The sequence below is a fragment of the Octopus sinensis genome, linkage group LG15 (assembly GCF_006345805.1).
Source record: "Octopus sinensis linkage group LG15, ASM634580v1, whole genome shotgun sequence".
NCBI classification, from domain to species: domain Eukaryota; kingdom Metazoa; phylum Mollusca; class Cephalopoda; order Octopoda; family Octopodidae; genus Octopus; species Octopus sinensis.
The window spans coordinates 3,305,139-3,325,977 of NC_043011.1; the positions used below are offsets into that span (position 1 = coordinate 3,305,139).

The window sequence follows — 20,839 nt, forward strand, 5'->3', positions numbered from 1 at the left end:
AATAAAGTAAGTGGATGGCAACTGAGACTGAATGGGATCTAGATATTGCTTCATAATGTGAATATAAGTGAGTCACTCTAGTTAAGATATGGGAGTACTTGTCTGTTTATCAATTGCTTTATTACTGCACCAGTTCTTTGACCAATGTATTTAATTCTAAATGCCTCGATCCAATTTTGTAATAAACAATTAATATAGGGATCATGTTAAGCAACAGAGTTACTGAGTGGGATTAATTAAATCAAGCTTAAGATTTTACAAGTATTTATTTTATTAATTCCCAGGGGATCCAAATTCAGAACATAAAGGAGACTAAATACCTTTAGATTATTTAGTCCATTTTATCTTAGTCAGAGAAGAAAGTGCAAGGACTCCAAGATCATCATCATCATCACCATTTAACATCTGTTTTCCATGCTGGCATGGGTTAGATGGCTTGAGAGGAACTGGTAAGGTCAGGGACCACACCAGGTTTCATAGCCTGTTTTGGCTTGGTTTCCATGGCTGGATAATGCCGACCACGCCACAGAGTGTGCTAGGTGTATTTTAAGTGGCACCAGCACCCACACCAATACTTTTTACACGGCACCTTTGTAAATGAGAAAAAGCATACCTGGTCGAAGTGTTTGAAATAGAATGAATATTAGTGAGATATCCAGAGGCCAAATGGTGACATTAAATCAGATGTCCAATGAAGTGTACAAACTAAGGACAGGTAGAGTTAAAAAATGACAGGTTTCAGTACAGTTTAGAATTTCACCTACAAAGACATTGACTGAGCTGAGGCTATGCAATGATAGACTTGCTCAAGGTGTCACCCCATGATACCAATCTGTTTCTTTACTACCCACAAGGGGCCAAACACAGAGAGGACAAACAAGGACAGACAAATGGGTTAAGCCGATTACATGGACCCCAGTGCATAACTGGTACTTATTTAATCGACCCAGAAAGGATGAAAGGCAAAGTCAACCTTGGCAGAATTTGAACTCAGAACGTAGCGGCAGACAAAATACAGCCACACATTTCGCCCGGCATGCTAACGGTTCTGCCGCCGCCCATGATACCAATCACCAAGCAAACCTCGTTGTCACATTTTCATTCAGGTACCTATATTTTAAGCATACAGTTTTGATGGTATATCTTCATTGCTCTATGTTTTCTTCTAACCATACTATCCCATTCTTGTAAACTGCTGGATAATTGTTAAAAGTATCTTTTATAAGATTGGTTTGAATCCTTCCGTGTTTCATGCTTGGAGAAAGAAATACATTTTGCAAGGATGTCTGGTTCTAGATTATTCAGCTTCAGTGCTTAGTTTTCAGTGCCAGCTCCAGATATCCAGCTAGGCTACATTACTCATGACAGGTTAACAATATATAAACTCATGTCTGAGTCTTGTTAAAACATTTGACCGCTAACTATTAAATATCTATGAGAAGATGAATGGACTTCCTGTGATGATGGTATTAAAGCAGTCATTAATCAAATACTCAGACACCGCATTGCAGCATCTTCATAGGTTGCTTATTAAAAGTTTCATCATCAATTCCAGTAAAGACTAAATTAAATATTAGGAGATGAAAAAGAGTATTCAAAAAACTAACAAAAGCCAAAAAAAAAAACATAAATTGGTTTTATGCACACAGAGTATATGTGTGTATATATATATATTCATTAATTTATAAGGGCTGATAGTTGGTGGAATAAGAGTACATGGGTGAGTTCTTCGTGGCATAAAAAGTAGAGGAAAAATGGAATGTGTTTTAGATTAATAATGTAAATACAGTCTATCATACGTATATACACACATATGTATACTCTTAAAATTGTGTGTGTGTGTGTGTGCGTGTATGTTATTTGCGTATATGTGTGAAAACTGCATTCCAGCATTTGCACAAACACACACACAAATATACACATACACATGTGTTATTTTCTTCCAGTTATGAAATTCTAAATGGTTTTTCATTTCCAAGAACTAAAGAAATAGATTATAATTGAATTCTCTATCTCTGGTTATTTTCACTTTTCCTTGATAATTTGTTGATCTTTCTGTATGATTATTTTGCATTTTTCTTTGAACAAGAATTAATTTTTAGCTTGACAGTTTTCATTAAACAAGCAATGGGTCTGTATGAATGTATACATATGCATACACACACACATGTACATACAAGTATGTACATGCATAATGATGATGATGATGATATATATATATATATATATATACATACATATATATATATATATATGCATATTCACTTAGTACCAGGGTTCATTTATGTATAAAATACATTATGCAAAGGTAAATATTCCTCAGTGGTTTGTTGCTTGACTGGCTTAAAAACTTTTAAGCAGGTAAGCATGGCAGTGCTTAAAAAAGGCTGGAGAATATTAAAAATATTTCGTTGCAGATAATTCACAGTCTTGTATCAGAATGATTCAACTATATCATCATCATCGTCGTCGTCGTCATTTAACATTCATTTTCTATGCTGGCATGGGTTGGACGATTTGATAGGAGCCAGCTAGGTAGAAGACTAGAAGACTACACCAAGGCTACTGTGTCTGTTTTTATGACTGGATGCCCTTCCTAACACCAATGATCCCATAAAGTGAACTGAGTGCTTTTTATGTGGTACCAGCACAAGTGAGTCAGTTTTGGCATGACTTTTTTTACAGCTGGATGCCTTCCAAATGCTAAACACTTCACAGTATGGACTAGATGCTTTTTATATGGCACCAGCATCAGCAGGGTCACCAAATAACTTGCTAGACAAGGAATTTTGAGAAGTGGGGAGGCATTGAAGGAGGTGATATTGTGATAGATAGATAGATAGATGTATTGCACCAAACAGGTGGAAGTCAGAGTGCACCAGATTAGGGCTTTATGCTTGATGGAGTCCAATAACCTGCTCAATTTGTACATCACCTGATGTGTTGCCAAAGATGTTTCTGGTCGAGCATTCTCATGGCAAATGTGGGTGGTTTCCAGATAACTGTTCAATCTTTACCTCTTTACGACTTCTCTTAGCTTTTTAAATATCTCTAAGTACTGCTCTCTGTTCACAATCCAGCTGCATTCCAGGAAATCAAAGAGAATGTTGTCCTAGCTGTCCCTAAAAATTAGTCTTCTTGAATTTCTTTGGCAATCACAGGCAGCTGAGCTTCTTAGGTCTTGAAGAAGAGGCTGAACCTTCGTTTCTGGTTAATAAACATACAACACTGTTTCTAGGACATAAATATACTGCCATGTTTCAAGCCTTGCCCCGAGATTGAAGAAATAAGTGGCTTCAGACAATTCCAACTGCTCAGAGCAGACTTCCACCCTTCTCTCCTTCAAATCGGGTGTCAACTACCGAGGTACTCACTTTGGACACTCCTTCCAATACTCACTGTCTTTGACCTCTTCTGTAATGTATTGTGACCATTGTCCAGTTGTGCAACAAGTTCACAAATTGTGACTTATCTGGCCATATGAATCAGTTCATTCGGCCACTGATGATTCATATCCATAGTCACAGTTGATGGTCTTCCTCTGCATGGCTTATCTTCAGGGCTAAACTTCATCTCTCTATGCACGCTGCACTTTCAGTGACGTCATCTCCATAAATAAAACTCTTTCATAGGTATCAGACAAGAATACTTTTGCTTAGATCCTATTATTTACTGGTAACAAAGAAGAACAGGAAGAAGAGTTACTATAGTGGAAGAATTATTCTACCAACACGTGCAATTTGAATGACTTATGTTTGTTGATAAAAAAGGGATGCCCACTTTTGCCTTACTTTCATACAACCCATGTGGTGTGTGTGTGTGTGTGTGTGTTATTTGTAGAACATTTGTATGTACAAAAATTATCAAGATTACATTTGCTGTTATTGTTTTGTGTACCATTTCATCTCAAGCAATTTTACTGGCAAGTTGAATTAGTTTCCAGAAACATTCAAAAGCTTTTCTTGTCTGCAAAAGATGCATTAAAAAAGACTCTCAAATGCATACACAAGTATACATGAGTGTGTGTGTGTGTGCGTGTACGTGTGTGTGTGCGCTTGCATGTGTGTATATACATATATATATATATATATATATATAACTGTTACACTATGCATTAATGTTTAGTGTTGCCCAAATGCTCCGTGGTTTGAATGAACAGTATGACAATAAATTTATCGATGTATTCAGCATACTGAAATTAATTGAGAAAAGTGATTTTATTGGCTGCATTGAGTTACCCATTCTGGGTCAAAATATTACAAAATCTTCATCCATATTTTTTTTCAAGTACAAGAGCAGAACATCTCTTCTGAGACACAGCCAATTACAGCAAAGGCAGGTACTTGAAAATTGAGGAGATGAAAGAATCCCAAAGGACACTTGAACATTGATTATGACTTGCTCTTTTGGTTACAAAAATATTATGAGTGCTATGTGTGATTTGGATAACAATAGTGATGATGACGATAATAATAATAATAATAATACTAAGAAGAAGAAGAAGAAGAAGAAGAAGAAAAGAAGAAGAAGAAGAAGAAGAAGAAGAAATCAGCAAAATGTGGAACCTGAAGACTAAAACAATACCTGTTGTCATAGGTGCCCTGCAAATGATAGCAAAAGGGGCTGATTGCTACCTAACTCATATACCAGGAAACCCCAAAATGGCAGAAATTCAAAAGATAGTGCTCATGGGAACTGCTCATATCCTACGCAAAACACTTTCTATGTAATCTCAAGTTTGAAAACAAACATAATTTTCGTGTATTTTTTTTGGACATTCACTAGTACAACACTAAATACAAAACCAAATATATGGCACACTAGGCATAACAACAACACGAACTTCCAACCTGTTGTCTCTTGAGACTTGGAGCCAACTTGTTCAGATATAAAGCAAAAGTCAAACATATAATAATAATAATAATTGATTTGACCATAAGCACTTGAACATGTCCCTTAATGGCAGACAATAGGTGCATCTCTGATCATAAGCAGAAATATTGGGGGAGCATCATAGCCATGTGTTGAGAGGAATTCTTTGGGTTTTGGATAATTCATCTTTGGAAACATGGGTATTTTGTTCAACATCCTTAAACAACCCTTATTCAGGGACCTTTTGAGTGGAATGGGCTACTCGACCTAAAGAAAATTCTAACTGGGCCCTTCCTGCAAGGTCATGCACTGTTAATCTTGTTGTGAGATCACCATGTCATGCATATAGGGTTGTGATGCATGTGACGGGTAGTCATGATGGCTATACTGGGCTTTGTATATTTTACCCCAGTGTCACTTTGATGGCATGCACTGCACTCTCACTCAATAATAATAATAATAATAATAATAATGATAATAATAATGATGATGATGATGGTGATAATAAAAACGTTTCAAATTTAGGCACAATGTTAGGAATTACGAGGGGGTGAGGCAAGTTGATTGCATCAGACCCAAATAATAATAATCATTTATTTAGTCACTAAGAGTCATTTCATTGAATTCTATTCATTTACACGAACCATTAAAAACTAGGGAGGATTAGAAGAATGTGGGAAAGTGGTTGGTCAGAGAAGATGGGCTAGGAATTTTCTACAAATAAGACACTTTAAAAATTTGTATAAAAGCCTTGTGAATAAATAATTGGAAGGTGTTTGTAAGCCATTTAAGAAACACACAAAAGCCATTCGATTCACTTCAACATTTAAGTTTAATTTGTCAAAATATTTTCGTCACTTTAAGACCGTGACCTGTTCCCTGACAAAAATCCGAGATACAGCACGAATTTTTGTCAGCACGGATTTTTGTCAGTGAACAGGTCGCGGTCTTAAAGCGACGAAAATATTTTGACAAATTAAATGTTGAAGTGAATCGAACGGCTTTTGTGTGTTTCTTAAATGGCTTACAAACACCTTCCACGCTGCAATTGTTTTCATTTCAACACACGATCTCAGATCAAATCACTTGCTATGCAAGTACATCTCCGTAAAGAATAAATAATTGTTGGAAAAATAATAAACTATGCATGTTATTTTAAAACTGGAAACATTTAGGGTCATTACACTCACTAATTAGATCAATCTGAAGCGTCTCACATCACAATTCACCTATCATCATTTATACTGGAAAATAGTGTACCTAAATGTACCCATTGACATCATTCAGGTTTTCATTATTCCTTTTTTTTTCCAAGTTTTTTTTTACACTCCCACACACATCACTGCAAGACGATAGAGTGATCCTGATATTGGTGAAGGAGAGAGCTTTACCTTACCAGGTTTTAGAATCAGGATAGGACATATCTTTTGGTGTTTCCTAGATCTGCAATCAGTGTTGTAACTGAGGGAGTAGTCTCCAAGACTTGTTATAGTTGCTTCTGTTAATTACGCACCCCCCTTTCAATTTGTCTTCCCTGTCATTGATGTTTGTGACCAGAAGAAATGGATCCATAAGTTTTTTTTATCAGTTTTTAAGACAGATGATGAAGTGATCTCCTACATCATATCTAGATCTTTGACTGATGGCATTGTTGAAATGTCAACCTCCGAATCCTGACGGTGGGTGTTGTCACCATATACTGCTCCTCACTTTGTCTCACTTCTTGGTTTTTCAATTCTTTGAGGCATAAAACTTTCAAATGACTCTTGCTTCTACAAGTATAACAGCTGAGTCTCTTGCACTATGACACCTATACTATAATCTCTGAGAACAGTTGAGGACTAGTCCTGTGGTTGTGATGGGTCATAAGAACTTTCAAGTCTATACTGAACCTTTTCTGACCACATGGCATTATTTTGTGACCTTTATGCTTACCACAAACCCATATTACCAGCGACTGTATTGAGTTATGAATTCATGGATGAGTGTGTCACATATGACTTCTGCCTGGTGTCCCTCCTACGTTTTTGTTTTGATGAGCAGATTGAGACTTTCATAAGCTTTCCCTTGAATACTGATTGAGTTAATGCCCACACATCACTCAGAACTTCCTTCAACTGATCCTTTCAGGGTACACCATATCCTGCTCTGCTTTCGGTGAAAGATATGTATTGTCAGCTTTCTCCTTGGCTTAGTGTTGCCAAAGCTCCCTCTAGGCTTCAGATCTGTCCATATTTAAATTCTTTATATACTAGAAACAAAAGGTGCAAAAGGCAAATGAAGGAATGGGAGGGAAGGATAGAAACAGAGGATTAAAGTGAAGAAGTGGCTCTTTACTTCTCCTCCTCCATCTCCTCATTCGTCACAATGTTTTTTGATAGAGGGAGAAATGTAAATTGTGTAAGTGTGTGAGTGATTTAGAAAGAGAGAGAGAGAGAGAAAGAGCTATAGACTAAACGAGAGGAATTATTGAAGAGGATGAGAGAGAATATGAATAACAGAAACACAGAATAAGAAAACAGACACATAGAAGAGAGAAAGAAACATAGAGAGAACACAAGTTTCTATAGGAGAAGTTGAAAGGGATAGTGGGAGAGAGAGCTAATGTTTGATACTGTATGTTCTATAGGTGAAAGGGAAAGAAACCTGGCACAAAGAGAGGGGAAAGCAGGAGAGAAAGAGATGTTAATGTTTAATATTGTATATATATATGTGTGTGTGTGTGTGTGCATGTGTGTGTGCAGCATTCCACAATCATTGTTTATTTCAATCACTCTTGTGAAGATATTTACGTAACTTTCATTCATTTTCGTTTTTTTAATTCACGTTTTCATTTTCGAAAAAGTCTCTGAGAAAATGTTCTCACTCTCTACAGAAGGAGACAGGGTGGATGTAGACAATCAGTATTCTACAGTGAAGCAAAGATGAGTACAGGTAGCCAGAGTAAGATCACTAGAGACCCCTGCACGACAACAACTAAGACATGGAAATTACTGAAGGAGAGCTGCTGCATGCAGGGCCAATGAGTCAAAAGGTACAAGGGAAAAACAAAATTCAATCTACAGGAGCCAAGAGTCAAAAAAGGAAAGAGAAAAAAATTTAAAGGGTACAAGACAAAGACAAGATACCAGAGTTGCCTGTGAGACAATAGGTCAGTGACAGATGAGACAAAGAAAAAATTAGGAAGAAACAGTTGCTGCAAAACTTCGCCAGGAAAGACGTAAGCATCTTGAATGTTTGACAAAAGAGTTGCACCTTTTAAGGGGACTTGGAAAAGATCACCTTTCAGGTATGATCCAGAACATGATTATTCTACAGAGAAATTGATTGATAATGGAGCAATATCAAAAGAGCGCAATGTTTTTAAAGCAAAGAAATAAGAAAGAGAAACGACCACTATGTGTTGTGGTGGAGGAAAGGTTGTTTTACTGACGTTTGGTACACCTACAGATACTTTGAAAGCATTGCTTTTGGGAAACACACCCATGAGCATTAGGAATTATAATTCTGCTTTCCAGTGACCTCCTTTGGTAGGAATATTATAAAAGAAGGACATAAGAGGCAGCAATAAATCTATGAGAGGAGTTACATTAGTTTTATCATGAGATTTCAGACAGACATTACCAGTCATTCTGAGAGGAACAAGATCTGATTATATAAAGACATGCATTAAGTCTTCACACCTATGGAATAAAGTACAGAAATTCTCCTTCAGTACTAATGTGTGAGCTTTATTACATGGGGATCAATGTGCAAAACAGTTTTCAATCTGGCTCCTACAATTAGGAAATGGGAAAGTACCATTTGATGGGAATGGTGATATCAATTTGGATCATATTGCTATCATGGTGAATTCCCCAGCTGAATTGAAGAACAGGATATTTCCAGACTTGAGTAGAAATTATAATTCACATAAATGGTTGTGTGAAGGCAATTCTTACTCCAAAAAATGAGACAGTAATTAACCATGAATTAATGAATAAGATTCCAACTTATTAAGGAGAACAAATCTGTTGAATCAGTACTTGATGAAAATCAAGCTGTCCATTACCTAATAGAGTTTCTTAATTCCCCTGAGCCACCCCGGAAATCCTTTGCATAAACTTTCTCCTGAATGTAGGAGTCCCAATAATGCTTCTAAGAAATTTAGATCTTCTTGAATTATGCAATGGAACAAGGTTGATTGTGAAGACATTTTCACCTAATTTGATAGAAGTTACCATCATCACTGGATGTGCCTTGGGGGAAGAGGTTTACATTCCAATAATTCCAATCAAACCAACAGACATACCATCTGAGTTCAAACGAACACAATTCCCAGTGTGACTTTGCTTCACAATGTCTATTAATAAAACTCAAGGTTAAACGTTCAAACCTACTGGCTTGCACTTAATTGACCCTTGCTCTTCTCATGGTCAACTTTGTTGGTTGCTCCAGGGTTGGTAGTTTGCAAGACTTATTTGTCTATGTTCCAAACCAGAAAACAAAGAATGTTGTTTACCCAGAAGCTCTTATGTAATAGAATTTATTTCCCTTCATAAAAGTGGTAAATTTTGTATTTTCATTTTTATTACTATTATTATTATTATTATTATTATTATCATTATTATTATTATTATTATTATTATTATTATTATTATTATTATTATATTATCATTATCATTATTATTATTATTATTATTATTATGCCAGTACCGCATCGACTGGCCTCCGTGCTGTGGGCACGTAACAAACACCATCCGATCGTGGCTGTGCCAGCCTCGCCTGGCCTCCGTGCTGGTGGCACGTAAAAAGCACCATCCGAGCGTGGCCGTTCGGCAGCCTCGTCTGGCACCTGTGTCAGTGGCACATAAAAAGCACCCACTACACTCACGGAGTGGTTGGCATTAGGAAGGGCATCCAGCTGTAGAAACACTGCCAGATCTGACTGGCCTGGTGCAGCCTTCGAGCTTCCCAGACCCCAGTTGAACCGTCCAACCCATGCTAGCATGGAAAGTAGACGTTAAACGATGATGATGATTATTATTATTATTATTTTTATTATGAAATCAGAATTGATTTCCCAACTGAAGAATAAATTGAATTTAGAATAATAAATGTCTATACAACATATTTTGATTTTTTCTTCCAATATAAAAGGAACAATTCCATTCCTAGGTAACGCCGGGTGCCTCTGTTAGTATTCTATAAAATTTTGATTTCATTTCATTTGGTTTATATAGTGTGTCAGGAAATTTAAAATTAATTCTCTTTAGATTTGACTTCCTGAGTTTATGCAGATGAGATATTTGCTTGCTCCAGCTTAACAAAGTGAAAACCTCTTTCAGGTAACATTTCCACATGATCTACTACCAAGAAACTAGTTGAACTATAATGCTTTCACCAATAATGATAGTATATTTGAAGTCTTTCTATGTGAGTTGGTAATTTTGTGTCTTATCCATTAAACTGCGTTAGTTCCACAGAGTTTACACAATGTATAGGCGCAGGAGTGGCTGTGTGGTAAGTAGCTTGCTTACCAGCCACATGGTTCCGGGTTCAGTCCCACTGCGTGGTATCTTGGGCAAGTGTCTTCTACTATAGCCTTGGGCCAACTAAAGCCTTGTGAGTGGATTTGGTAGACGGAAACTGAAAGAAGCCCGTCGTATATATGTATGTATATATATATGTGTGTGTGTGTGTGTGTTTCTCCCCCTAGCATTGCTTGACAACTGATGCTGGTGTGTTTACGTCCCCGTCACTTAGCGGTTCGGCAAAAGAGACTGATAGAATTAGTACTGGGCTTATAAAGAATAAGTCCTGGGGTCGATTTGCTCGACTAAAGGTGATGCTCCAGCATGGCCACAGTCAAATGACTGAAACAAGTAATAGAGTAAAAAGAGTAAAATGTATATATCGAATGGCTTTACCACTTATATCACTAGTACATGTATTTAAAAAAATGTTAGAATTCAAAGTAAAAAAAATCATCTCACCTGAACTATATTTGAACTAATTTCAAATTTTCTTTGGTATTTACACAATCACTGCATTCGAGATGGCCCATTCTGTACAGTACTGTTTTGATGCATACACATTGCTTCACTGATCTGAATTAGAATGACATTGAGGCTAACTCAGTCTGTCATCTCTCCCAGGAGAGAAGTATCAATATAATAATTACCGGTGATGTTTTATAATTGCTTTAGTTAACTTAACTCATTTTCAATTATGGTTGACCTTGAACCTATTGAAACGGTATTTTCTTAATATTTCAGAGGAACATAAAGTAGATATAAATCCCAAAACAATTTGTTCATTTACCTTGTGTTCTATTCTCAAGTGCAATCATCACAATCATTATTTATGATTGCTGTTGAGAAAATGCATCAGTTTTAGCCAATCTCATTTTTCCTTTCTCTGATACTCTGAAATTATTAAAGAAACCAATATTTTCCCATTATTACACATTAATATGATTATTTTACTCTGAAGGACGGCGAGCTGGCAGAAACATTAGCACCCCGGGCGAAATGCGTAGCCGTATTTCGTCTGTCGTTACGCTGTGAGTTCAAATTCCACTGAGGTCGACTTTGCCTTTCATCCTTTCAGGGTCGATAAATAAAGTACCAGTTTCGCACTGGGGTCGATGTAATCGACTTAATCCGTGTGTCTGTCCTTGTTTGTCCCCTCTATGTTTAGCCCCTTGTGGATAGTAAAGAAATATATTTTACTCTATAGATTTTTGTATTGCTAAGAGGTCCACTGCCTGGAAATTCAAGCTCGTTTGTAATAATGAGATTTTTGGCATGTAAGAAGGGTGCTTTAAATCTAATGCAATTTAATTAACCCTTTTGGCTCTGACCCACCTGAGACACTTTCTACTTCAACAACACAAAAATGTCCGATTTGTGTTCATAATTAAATAAAAAGCTTAATTACAAATTTCATATCACTTATATTGGTAAAGACTTTAGAAAAAGCATCACATTTCTCTACTTCCCTTACAAAAAGGGTGAGAGGCTTCATATTTAGTTAAAGTAAACCAATAATTTTCAGCCAATTCTTAGAATTAATTGCAAGTCTTTTACTTTACAATTTTCTGTGATGATTCCAATTTGTATATACTTTGCATTTTTCAAATAATTCAAAATAATTAATCATTATAGCTAAATACACATACTAGTATTTGAAAAGACTACAGCAAGTTTGGACAAATGAAAATCAATTCAGTTGAATGTACAGCTCCAAAGTAATTTACTAGAATGCTGTTTTGCTTTTCCCTCAGTTTTCAGAAATTCTTTGGTTTAAATTGTAGTTTTCTATTTTCATTTTTTTATTTAATGAAGGAGTGTGAAACACATATCACTGTATCTTGTTCTATGAGTATTTCCTTCTCAATTCACACACGCATGAAAAAATTATTAACATAGAATCTCTGGGTATGTGCCAATGTAAAAAATATAAAATACTGCTATGTATTTAATGGATTTCAACACTTTTTCTATTTGCTTCCTACCTTAAATATGTAGTTTGGTTAACATAGCTCTAATTCGAGCCATTTATAATCATGACCCAATAAGCTATGCACCTGCTTGAAACAAATGTATTTCATTTCCTGTGTGGAATTTTCTTTTCTTTATGCACTGGTTACATGATATCGGTGTGTTGAGTAGAAGGTAAGAGAGAGAGAGAGAGATATTGAATTAGAGTACATAGATTGATTTGAAATATTTTTTAAAATTATGTTTTATTTTTATTATATTGTGTATATACATCTAACTTGCTTTTACCAAAACTAGTTATTAAAGACATAAATAAACTAGAAATATTTCTCTTTTATTATTTATTTTATCCACTTTCATGCTTTGTGTTTGAAGTGTTTCACTCCATTCTCTCAAAAATCATTCGTAACATTTTTCATGCTAAATGTTTTTTGATCCAAACTGAACAAGAATTTTTATTTCCTTTCCCAACAGTTGTTCTTAAATTTTTATCTTAACAAATATCCTTTGTTCAATAATTCATATTTAAAACTCATCAGTTTTAAAATGCAGTAAAGCAACTGCTAATTTAAAGCCAATGCAGATCACTTAACTTACACCTCTAATATCTTTCTCTCTTCATCTGATACTTTTATCCAGTGGATCTGGGTAATTGTGTTTATAGAACAAGTTAACACTTTCAAGAAGTGACTAAGCAAGTGTTCTCAGACCCAGAGTTAAAGTCTCATCTCCATCTTAATTATCAGGAAAAATATGCCAGTGGAGATTTTGTACTCTTTCACCACATGTGCATGGGGAGCAGCTGTTTCTTTTCATCTCCCTCTTCTGATGTCTCTACTTTCAGCTTAATTGGAAGATGGTGAGTTGCTAGAGTTTGAAGAGAGCCAGACTAAATATCTTATGAGCTTATATTTAATCACTGTGTTAATTGTGCCTTTCCATTATTTAGGGTTAATCTGATTAACTCTACCTCCTTTCTTATCAGAATTAATTATTTGTTTTGCTTGGTGTTTATACAATATTTTAACTCAGACAGCACTAGCCATTGAAATTTTAACCTCTATGACACTGTCCCTTCTGTGAGAAATAGTAATCAAATTTTTTCTTATTCACCATCTTAAAAAAGGAGACTACATTAAATAATGTAGTTATAGATATCAATATTTTTTGAGAACAAAATTGGGATATTCATATACTGAACCTCTTTGATCATGGCTCAGTTTGAGATAATTGACTGGAAGCTAAGTATTAACAATTACAGAAACAAGCACCATAGCCTGAGATGGTTTCAACATCCACTTGAAACAAATTCAACTTTCATTGCTTAATGCCCTTCAGTAAGATTAAAACATAACATCATATAATCTTATTTTTCTGTTCTATTCCTAATTTGTGTAGTTGGGTGGTATTGTAAGCAATCGATATTATTCCACAGAGTTATAGTGAGTGCCATCGGGCAAGGATACAAGAATTCAAAGAAGCTAAGACTTTCATGCAGTTTCTGTATCAGATTGAAGCTATTTCACTTCATGTAAACTATCAATGATGATGGGAGAAGATATGGAAGTAACTTTTCTATTTCTCTTTTCTTAAAACACAAGATTCTTCCTTTGCCAAGTGAACATGAAATAAATACTTTATATACAGTTTATGAATCAAACACTGAAATATATTCAAATAGTCATAGTGGTATCTAAAATTATTTTGGTTTTTCTGCTCAAATCTCCTTTTCCAGTATTTCACAGTTTGAAAATTTTCACTGAAGGTCAAATATACCAGATCATGCATCTGAATCAAAGAATGTGCAAGACACATGCACAAACACTGCACACATATATGTACATGCACATACACACACTGATATGCAAAAACAGATAAATAAACACATGCAGATATCCCACAGCAAGATACACAATTCCATTATGCAATTGTAATGTGGATGCTTAGAAAGATTTTCTTGGCAAAAAGATAATGCAATTTTATATTTATTTATTTCTTATATTTGACATGCTAGATCCTGCCTTTGCTAAACAGAAACTTGTCAAACAATTAAATGATACAAGTTGTGTTGAAAGCAAAACTGGATTGGTATGTTTTTATTTCAGTCTGTTTTTATTTCTCAACTTTTATCTCTTTTTGTTGATGTAAAAAAAAGCCAAAAATAAAAAAAAATTAGAAAGCATTTTATCACTTTAGTTGAAACCTATTATTTTCTTAACAATATATGAAAAATATTGAAGCTGTTGCTATCATGGAATAATGTCTTTATTTAAGAAACAATTTGGGATGGGATATTTTTTGTGTTGTTATATATTTTATATTTACAAATTTATATATATATGCATTTTATTATTTTACACTATCTTGGGTTTACATGGCACTATTAGTATGTGCACACATACACACATCAAAACACACATATACACTAATACATATGCATATGTGTGTGTACAAATATATATATATATATAATACACATATGTATATATGCATATGTGTGTGTGCACGTGTGTGCATGTGTGTGTGTATAATAATACATGCATATACACATTTACATACATACACATGTGTATATATGTATATGTGCATATATATGTGTGTGTGTGTGAGTGTAGATAGATAGATAGATGTGCATGCATACACATCTATATAAATCTATCTATACACTTATGTGTTTGTAAAAAATGTCTTTCATGGTGGATTGCATACAGCAGTTTCAATTTCCTAATGGTTTTCAGCGCCTTACCATATTGACTACAAACATAACCACAACCATTTTGCTACTAGCATTACCATCAACATCACCATAAACGCTATCATCATTTTCTTTCCAGTTCCTCAAACAACATTTTAATACGCAACACTACCACTACAGCTGCACCAACCAGCCACCACTGTCATCATTACCACCTCTACAATCAATGTCACAATTGTACTATTATCCTCATAGTTCCACTGAAGGTACTACAGTCATCATCACAATCATAATCATCATCAATAGCAACTACTAGCACACACTAGAATTATTACCCTTTCTTGCTGCAACTCATTGCATGGCCATTAATCCTGCTAGAAACAATGACTATTTTTCTGAGCTGAGCTTCACTTTTTTGAAAATGGGAAGGACAAATGTTTGCTAGATACTGTAAGTTACCTAAAATGATAATGGGACGTTCATAGCAGGGAATCCTTTGATCATACATTTACTGAATCGATCTGACTTGGGTTTAAACAACAACCACCAAAACAACTATGATTCTTGTCACTGTCACTTCTACCATAGCAAACACTGTTCCTTCTAAAATAACAAACATTGCCTTCACTAGGTATTACCTACCCTCCCCCACAGCAACTGTTACTACCACCATTGTACCATTACCAGAACTGTTCTCATAAAAAAATCAAACACACTAGATAAAAGTTCAATTATAGGTTAGTGGATTTAAAAGAGAATATTGATTTTTAGCATTGTCACATATCAACAAAGTTTAGAACTGATAGGTAGGGTAGGATTAATCGATCATAACTGGGCCCAGCACCTTCGTTATTGACCTCAGTAAGGTTGAACTATAAATACTGCAGAGCATTTTGATTGGTAGTGTACTAATTTTTTCAGCTACTGCAACACTTAAAAGGAAATATGAATATATTAAAGGATAACTGTTACCTAATGTTAAAATATGACAGCTAATACCTCTTGCTTGCAGCATTGACTTTCTATTCCAGAATGGAAAAGAAAATTCTCTTACTTTTGCACTATCTGTGGCTAACTATGATGAAAAGGAGGAAGAGGAATTAACATACTATTAACAGGAATATGGGTGAAACAAACTCAAATCCTCATCTTCGGCAACATGTAAATATACAAGAAATAAGATAATAAAATATATAACGTCAAATAAAATAAAACTATTGAAAAAGTAAAAAAATTAAAATAAATAAATAATAAAAAGTCATTTAATCTACTTAATGTCGATGATTGTGTGTCTTTGAGATAAATACAAACAAAATATTGAGAAATATTTTCGATTTACTTTTATCAATTTTACAAAACTTAAATAATGCATAATGAACTAATTAACACTAAAACCAATCAACAGATTTACCAAACCCAAGAGAAATCAGCAATAATTATTTATATATTAGTCATAAGGACAAGGAAAAGATAATAATACGTCACAAAGCCATATATTTTAAAAGAATATGAATCAAGCAAAATTAATTGAGATATACATAAATGTATGATTTCTAACATTAGTACTCGGCAGCTATGCATAGTGGAGATGGAGGGACTATAACTGATTGTAGGTGCACCAATATACAGGTGGAACTGTATTATTTTATGGACTCAGTTAGATAAAAACCAAAGTCAACATCCAAAACTATTTGATGTTTACTTTGCTTCTCATCCAAAGCAAAGATGAATGAGAAAGGAGATAGTTTAACTCTACAAGCCATTATTTAATCTAGTGGTTAATGGTTCCTGCTTGTCCACCAATTTGGCTTACATAACTAAATATATATTTATAATGTAGAAATATTAAAATAATATATGATTGTTGTATGTTCAACACAACAAATGAATAGCATAGAGTAGTGAGTAAAGTCTTGTCAGTCAACTTCTGTAGTGCACAATATATTGCATCCAGGAAACACTGTAAAAGGGTTTGTGATAGGAAGGGTATTTTAGTGCAAAAACCATATCAAATTAACTGTGATGATATTAGGTGCAGAAGACCATCTAGTTTTGTTAACAGGGCAACTAAAATTAATAGTAGACTTTAAACCTAGCATAGGAGCAGAGCCACTGGCCAGAAAGATCCAAGGGCTAAGAACTCCATGCCACTAAAATTATTCAAATCTTGCAGGGATTTTTGCAATATATCAAGTCTTAATATAGATAAGCTATGATTTAAAGAGGCTGATTTTCTTTGTAAAGTTTGCTGGAGAAGAAAGAGAAAATATAAACATCTGTTCACTTAACTTGATGATTCATTGAAATTTAGATACATTATCTAGAATCACCGTAATAGGTTCAGTAATACAAAATTTAGAATTCTCATAATTAAACAAAACACACTTTGCATTCCATTTTTGAAAACAAAAGTTTTATTATTTCAGTGATAGCAATACTCCCTACCAAATTCATTCCCTTTGCTGAAGATAGCTAGATTTATATTTCCCATAACATCTTGCTTCTCAAGAAGCTTTTGAAATGTTTTATCTTGCTGAAGGATTTCTCAGTAAAACTGACAGTGAGGCAGGAATATTTGCAACATAAAACATACATTTGAAAAATGGCATTTGAATTGTAAATTTTTATTGCATTTAAAAATTCATGAGAGCTCACCAAAGTTTGTTGCATGTATCAAGGTACTGCATTTTTTCCTGCATGGATTCTGAGAAATCATCTAGTTTTATGTTCAAAGTTCTGCATGCACAATTGAGTTCTTCTTTTACTATTCTTTGATATCACAAAGTACAGAGCAACCTATTAATTGTGCTTGTACTTCCAAACCACTTTGACATCCTGAAAAAGGTTCATAAGAGCCATCATGAAGAACTTTCCTCTTGTCCATCATAGTCCTCAGAGATCCTAAGTCTTACTCTTTTGTCAACTTACCCATGTGATAGGAATGGGATTAATTTTGATTTTCTCAGTAACTAACTTTACTTTATTTAAAATTTGTGACTATTTACCAGATTGACCTATAAGTTCATTGAGAAGTAACTCTAGATTTGAGACCCCTACATTCTTTGTGGCATCTCTTGCTTAGGTGAGATGATTTCTACTGTCCACCTGTATACGAATGTTAGGCCGCATCAGTAGCATAAGAATGCAAATGATGGATATGTTTCATTACACATTTGACTCTATTACAGGTCTTGGCAAGTGATTGAGAGACAGAAGTTTGTTTAATGCAAGTCACATTACCATAAGATGAGCAGGAAATAATCCCAAACCTGCACCTCAGACCTGTTCATTGAGAACCTGACAAAGTATGGATGGATTCATTTGGATTCTCCTTAGGAATAATCTCAAATTATAAACCGGTTGTGTAATTCCAATAAATTCCTGTTTGTCTCAATTTGATCGAAATCTATTATCAACAATGAAGATGAATCACAAATCAATAAAAGATGGCAATAAATCATTCACGAAATTCAGAGAGGTTAAGTTTAAAGTTTTATTGTTTTAGCTGCACTTACTTTAAATTAAAACTTTAATAAAAAGAATACTTTAATATTAATACAGTTAACACATTACTGAGAGTAAGATATTGATAAATGAATGCAATAAGATACTGCACTATTTAGTAAAAAAACAACTCATTCTCCTGAAACAAAGTTTAAATTTGTTTCTTAGCCTAATATGGTTATTATACTGTGAATAAGTGACACAATACGCCAAGCTGATCAAACATTGGCTTTTAAACATTATAGGCCATTTTCAATGTTTAAAAGCCAATTATCAATCTATCTATCTATCTATCTATCTATCTATCTATCTATCTATCTATCTATCTAGCTATCTATCTATTTATCTATCCATCTGTCTCTCTATCTCTATCCATCCATCCATACACACACACGTGTGTGTGTGTTTGTGTGTGTGTGTGTATATACATATATATATATATATATATATATATATATATATATATATATGTATATATATATATGTATATATATATATTTATATATATGTATATGTATATATATATATATATATATATATATATATATATATATATATATATGTATGTATGTATATATATATGAGAGTGTTCATGAATAATTAAGAACAAAACATTGATTAATCAATTACATTTGTTTGCATTGAACACTTAACACAGCAGTTGGTAGTATTGACTGATAGTATTAAATACATTTACTTTAAAACTAGTTACATAACTAGTGATATTGTCAGTTTACTTTTTATGACTAGTGTAAGCAGGGGTCTCTGCTTTTGGCTAATTGTGTGGTTGATCATGTTGTCAGTGCCAACTGAAGGCTTGGGTACATGGAAAAATTGTGTGGGAGGCCCATAAAAATAGATGGCCCTTTCTATCTATGCTGTAGTTGTACATGTAGCGGCCTCCAGTACATGGTTTTACTTCGCATCCTATAATGGTGTTAATTTCAATAACAAGCCTTACATGTTATTGATGATGATGATCATTCTTTATGAGAGGTATCAGCATTTGAGTTTGTTAAAGAATTAACCATGGGGTTAGTACAGCCAATTCTGCCTGTTTTTGAAATGTGTATTTTTGTGTACAAATTTATACATGTATGGTGGTGGGAAACAATTTTCTATACAGTGAGTTTGAACATGGAAATACTTCAGTTTTTTGGGGTTTTTTAGAGATGCCTTGACATGAGTCCAAGTAAGAGAAATCAACACTAATCTAATATTACCTAATACTTTAATTTCAATTTTTATAGACCCCTGGCCATGCAGAAGCCCTAAAGCACTTGCTTCTGTTGTTCCTGTTTCAGTTTTGATAATTGTTGGCAACAATCTTTCTGGTACTGATGGCATGATAAATGCCTCCCATCCAGTCTATGCTGTGAAGTGGTTGGTGATAGGAAAAGTATCCAGCAACACACACAAAAAAAGCAAAAAAATATGATATACATAAATAAACGTGGCCAATTTCCTCAAAATGCAAAACAGTCTATTGTGCTTTCATAGGTTTTTATGTAAATTTGTTGTTACATATTTCAGTGCATATTATCATATGATAATCGATACAAATGAGAGTTTATAGCAGGACATAAGAGTTGTAGTTTGTGCATTATTTCACCATAGATATTTTCTTTCTTCACAACTTCAAGACTGGACATTCACATCTACAGAGCAATCGGTCACTACAAAAGTTCATGATTCCTGCACCTTATCTCAGACAGCTCTGTCATGTCTGTTGTGCTTACATCATCTAACTATTTTTTATTGTAATTTCCTACAAATATTTCTTATTTTCAAAGATATGGATTTTTTTTTTTGGACACAAATGACTTTATCCAATTCCATGCCATTTATTTCCTTCTATTCTGGTTTAAATTTTTTTTTGCATTTGTTCTTCTCTAGTTCCTTTATATATTCAAATCGATCATTTCTACTTTATATAGATTTCCAACAGCTTTCAACTTATTCTGTTACTAAGACTGGGTTCTATACATTAGTGCTACAGTAAACTGATTTAGGATCTTTGGCAAAGAGTATGTAACTTATCTCTAGTTTCATTTTTTTATGACAAAATCCCTTTGACTTCTTACTATATTCCATTCCTTGTTAACCATATCAAATCAAATTACTGACATCTTTTTAAGTCATAATGGCACCAGACAGGATAATGATGATTCTGGCAGTTTGGTAATAGGTGTATAAAAACATATTGAGTAATTCTTTGGGCATTGACATTGCAAAAGGATCCAAATTTGGTGCAAGACTGTTCATTTCTTTCATATTCTCTGTT

The 20,839-nt window shown here is 34.2% G+C and overlaps 1 long non-coding RNA gene across 1 annotated transcript; it reads right to left on the minus strand.

The window, feature by feature from the left end:
• Window positions 1-386: 386 nt before the first annotated feature.
• On the minus strand, window positions 387-15,234 carry LOC118766399. Its single transcript, XR_005002336.1, has 3 exons — window positions 15,224-15,234; window positions 14,481-14,486; window positions 387-490 (listed from the first exon to the last, which is right to left on the minus strand). It is a non-coding gene; the product is annotated as an uncharacterized LOC118766399 (long non-coding RNA).
• Window positions 15,235-20,839: the final 5,605 nt, after the last annotated feature.